Below are 5,967 nucleotides of genomic sequence, written 5' to 3'. Positions count from 1 at the left end.
AATTAAAATGACGAATAAAATAATTAAACATTATATGAGTAATATCCTAGGTAAATTTTCAAAAATTGTGGCATCAAATAGATTTGCGTCCAACAAAATTAAGAAGTTCGACTCTAACCTCCTTTATTATAAGTCAAATAGATCTTCAATATTATTTGACCTCGGTTAAGACTAACTGAGATATACTATATGAAAATTAACGACCTAACATGTTCAGTTAAGTGAGAGGTATCAGTTGCACAAAAATTTGATCTTTATCTAATGTGAATAATTTTGTCTCTATTCGGAGTATTACTCACCTTAAAATAATGACTCAAAGTAGCGTGTAAAACAATTCTAAGTACATATAATTAATATTACGAATAGAATCATGACGCTTGTTAAAAAGAAAAACTGTTACTATAAAAGGTAAGAGAGAACTAAAGAAGATAAATAAGATTATCACAGTCATTATACACAAACTAACGTAAGTATCAAAATATCTTTACAGATACTTTGTATTAACTTTTTATTTTTTGTAATTTGTTAGATTGATAGCAGACAAGATAAAGTGGTAAAAAAAGCTGACAAGAAAATCATTTATTTTATTAACTTGATCTTTTGTCTGAGCTTTACAAGAAGTGATTTTGGCCGTTGATATTCTGAGCTACAGATTTACAAAAGAAATTTAGAAAGAATTAATTTCGTCTTGAGTTGAGTTGTTCACCTGATTTGTATTAGTAGGCTGAGTTAATATAAAATATCATCAAACAAAATGATAATTTGTATATTTTATGTAAGAAAGGTATTAAAACTGTATAGCACTTATTTGTTATTTGTAAGTACTCTTTGTAGGTATGGTATACATAGATTACGGATGTTGGATAGGAGTGGACTATCCCACATATCTTAAAAAATCACTTTAAGAGTTGAAGGACCATACCTTTAAAAAAAGAGTTGTATAAGTATTGGTTAGTTAAATTTTTTTTAATAATATAAAATATTTGGTTACATAAAAATGATATCATATCACAGAATAAGATAACAAACGTGATAGATTGTGTTACTCAATTATTTTATTATGTTAAAAAGTGGTGTGATAGTTAATTTATGTTGTTAATGGTTATGAAAAAAATGACATACATTTTGAGTTGAGCTCATGTTGTTAATAACAGATTGTATTGCTCGATTATTTTATTGATCATACTTTATCTTTGTCAATTATAACTCTACTTTGNCATACACACACATGGTGTTATATTGGCGTTCGTTTAATTTGCATGCTTGTGTTGATTAGTAGACAAAAGATGCGCAGACCACGGTGTGCTTGATAGAGAGCGAAAATTATTGAAAATGGAAATAAATATCTTTGTCTATGGTGAGATCTTTCCTTATTCTCTGTGGCCTGTAATCACTGTATCTTGTATTTTACTCCACGTTGCTTTTATCCCTGTTCGCAATTTAATTGAATGGTTCATTATCACTGTTAAACTTTTTCAGGTAAAGGTAATATTTTATACTATTAATATATTAAAATTAAATTCTACATGATATATGTTATGTTTCAAGTATTTTCCTAAGGTATAATTAATCTGAATTCTTGGTAGAGTTTGTAATCCAAATTTAAGTGTTGAATCTAAGCTATAATTCAGCTAGAAAATTCTTCCAAAAGATCTTCAATAGTCGTTGGCAGTCGAAGGTGAGGTGTATCATGTATCTACAAAAGAAACCTATATATGGTTAAACAGAACTTTTAAAATTTATCCGATTCATTTTGTTTATCGTATAGTTCATTTTTACAAGCGATAAAGTAATTTTTATTTATAAAAAAATATTTTGATCCTTAACTTTTTTATTTTGGAACACTACAACAAAAACGTCATTTAGCGGCGGTTCCTGGAGCCGTTAGCGGCGGTTTTGAACCGCCGCAAAATATTTCGCGGCGGTTTCATGAAACGCCGGAAGATAGGGCGCGGCAAAACGGATAGTGGCAGTTTTAGTCAACCGCTGGAATAACCGGTTACAAACCGCCGCTAAATGTCGAACGGGAAGAAAACATATTATAGTTTTGCGGCAGTTTGAAACCGCCGCCAAATTTAAATTTTCCATTAAATCCCAATCCATAGTTATTAGAATAATATCAACTCTATGTAAACCTTTCACAAATGAAGAAGGCAGGGCTCGAACCTGGAAGAAGGAAAAACTTTAACAATGTCATGTTACCACCAAGCCAAATGACTCTTCGATATATATAGCGCTAATAATTATATAGATGATTGATTGGTTTTCATATAAAAATATTTTTATTCTATTTAGTATTTAATTTTGAATTTAGTTATTATGAATTCTTATATCTAAGAATACAAGTTAAGATTGTTATTAAAAAAATTTTAAATTTTTTATTTTAATAAATGCTCAACAAATCATTAAAATAAAAATTTTAAAATTTAAAATTATAATTTTGGTAAAATTATAAAGTTTTGAATTTTTAATGACTTGTGGAAAATATTTTTAATTATTATTTTTCGCTAGGTCAATACAATGTTGGAGAGAAATTTTGATTTTTTATTATAAGAGTTACGTTGATTCCCTTAATTTAATGATTTGGGTCGCAGGTTTACATGTTTATCTACTCTTAGAGTTTCCTGATTTATGTTTAGTAAGGCATAACTTTAAAGAAGAGTAACTTTAATATATGCTCGTTACAACTTTATTTTAACTTTATAAAATCAGCTATGACTATATTTTCTTATTTTATATTTATGTTTGAATGCAAATTTAAATGACAATAAAGTAAACGAGGAAATCTTATTAGTAAATTTGTTCACATGAGTTAACATATATAGCTTATTTAATTTGTGAAATTTTTTACGTAAAACGGATCTAAAAAAAGTGTTACGAAATTAAGTAACAATGATTAAACCATATGTAGGCTAAAATAGTAGTCTTAAATTAACTAGATTATATCCAGATAGTTATTATTAAAGGAATGGAGCTACTTAGATAAAGACGCTTAAAAAGTCTTTTTTTAAAGATGTTTTTAAGTAATTAAAATTCAATACATATAATTGATTAAACTATGTTATTTTTATCAAAATTAGATCAGATAAATTGATTTGGCCAAAAAATCAATAAATTATACCTTAAACCGGTCTAAATTTATTTTTTTATTAAAAATAATTACAATATTTCTATTATAAAAATTGACTAAAATATTCTTTTATAATTTAAATCGGTTCAAGGTTTGGTTTATCAATTTTTTGACCAAATCAATTTGTCTGATCTTTGACAAAAATAATAACAAACATCTTTAAAAAAGACGTTTTAAGCATCTTTATCGGGCTGTCTCCCTTAAAGGAAACCAATAAAATATGTCGTTATACGCATTTTGCGGCGGTTGGAATAAAAACCGCTGCAAAATGTAACATGACAAGTCACTTGACGTTACAGATAGCGGCGGTTCGCTGAAAAACCGTCGCCAAATACAATCCTGATTGAAGCATCGTCGCTAACCGCTGCGATATGCGCCGCAATATTTCATTTGGCGGCGGTTCAAGAAAAACCGCCGCTAAATATAATCCTGATTCCAGCCTCATCTATAACCGCTGTGATATGCGCCGCAATACAAAACCGTCGCAAAATTTCCACCGCTATCTGCCGGATTTGTTGTGGTGGAATAATATGATATCTCTATTAAAAAATTCGTTAAATAATAATAAAAATTAGTTTTGTAAGATGTTTTATTTATATTTTTGTAGGGGTTTAAAACCTCTACAAAATACAAATAAAATTTCTACAAAATTAATTTTTGTTATTATTTAACAATTTTTTTTAACAAAAAAATCATATTGTTCTAAAATAAAAAGATTGAGAACTGAAATATCTGTTTTTTTAGACAGAAATCGCATTATCTTTTATAAAAATGGACAAAGACCGGATTAGATCTTTACTCTTTTGTTTATTTAGAGGTAAAAGATTATTTACATAACCATTTAGGAGATGAGCTAAGTTATTATTAGTATTTATGTCGTGACAGTTTGGTTACTATATATGTCGATATAAATTACAAAATGATAATGCTAGAAAGATAAAAAAAATTATTTTTTACATACAAACATTTTTTTCATACAAGCTTTTACAAGTCATTTATATTCACGCGCTTGGTGCTGTTACTATCTTCTTCTTTTTTATTATTGTCGTCATTAACACCTCCTCTTCCTCCTCCTCTTCTTCCTCCTTCTTTTTTGATTGAAATTTCTTCTTTTCTATTTATTGTTTTGAATCCAGTCAAGTGACTGAAGTGTGGTTCAATTCAGAAGAAAAAAATGTAGCATTAAAGGAAATATTTTTCTGTATTTACAGTAAATTTGAGTGTAACACGGAGATATTTGAGGGTAACACGAAGATATTTGGGTGTATTTTAAGAATTTTGGGCGTATTTTTATTCTGATAAGTTCTGCATAATTCAAAACTCTTCCTCTTCCTCCTCCTCCTCATCTTTTACTGCTTTTTTTTATTATCATCACCATCTTCTTCTTCTTTTTTTCTTATTTATCTTTTTCTTTTTATTTTACCTTCTCAAGTTTTTTCTTATTTTACTCTCTTAACAAGAATAAAAACAAAAAAGAAGAAGAAACACATAATACTACAAAATTACTTCGAAGAAGATAAACTTACATTCATTTAATTAAAAGAAAGAAAGAAATAAAGAAAAGAAGAAGAAAAAGATGCAGCATTAGAAGAAATATTTTTCTGTTTTTGCAGCAAATTTAGGTGTAACACGAAGATATTTGAGTGTAACACGAAGATATTTGGGTATATTTTTATTCTGATAAGTTCTGGATAATTCAGAACCCTTCCTCTTCCTCGTTCTCATCTTCTACTACTTCTTATTCCTCATCTTCTTATTTTGCTTTCTTATAATTCTTTTTGGGAGAAAAAATCAAACAAAAAAAATATAATATTACAAAATCAATAGAAAGAGAAGGAGAAAAAAATGTAACACCAATAACAACAATAAAAAGAACCACGATGAGGATGAAAACACGAAAAAGAAGAAGAAGAAATGCGCATTTTATTAATGAGGAGGAATATAAAGAAAAAGGAGAAGAAGAAGAAAGAGCAGGAAAAAGAACGTAGAATACAAATGTTAAAGAAGAACCGTTTCTTATTTCGCGCTATTCAAAGTTGAGGAAGCGCGTGTTTACACGCTCTTTAAATTAAGAGTTGTTTTTGTTGGGTTTAGACTGATTTGTATAAATTTATATGCCAAAAAAATTTGTATGTATAATAAATCTAAAAAAAATTAAAATTTATCTTATTTATTATTTGTTAATTGGTATATAATTAATAGATATTAAATAAAATGAACTCTGATTAATTTTAGTTATTTTTATTATTAAATATTTTAAATATTAAATTAATTATTAATATATTTATATATAAATATATATAATTTAGTATATTTTTAATATATATTTTATACTAATGACTGATTTACGATATATCTCACATGATTAATGTCGATAATAATAGTTATTAAATTTGTATTATTATTACAATTTCGAAACAAATGATTATATTAAGACAAACAAAATTATATTATAATTCTTATAGCATGACATAGTGAAATAATGCATATAGTGTAGATTTTATTACATTGTATATTAATATATTATAAATATCTGCCAAAGTTAGTTGCATGATTCAACCAACGCTAGCTAACTCAAAACAACGAACAACCACGTGTCCACGAAATTGAAACGTGGATGGGCGAAGGTTGTTCGTATTGTTCCATCATATCTACCTAAACGGAAATGGTTTGAGGACAATAAAATTAATTTAAATCAGTTAAAAATTATTTTATTTTATATTTATTAATTATTTTTAAAATAAATATATAATATTAAATATAATAAATATATAATTTTAGATATTATAAATATTAAAAAATAAAAAAATTTTATATTATTATCTATTTAATATTAT

The sequence above is a fragment of the Arachis ipaensis genome, chromosome B03 (genome assembly GCF_000816755.2).
Source record: "Arachis ipaensis cultivar K30076 chromosome B03, Araip1.1, whole genome shotgun sequence".
Lineage (NCBI taxonomy): Eukaryota > Viridiplantae > Streptophyta > Magnoliopsida > Fabales > Fabaceae > Arachis > Arachis ipaensis.
This window is presented reverse-complemented; position numbering follows the sequence as displayed.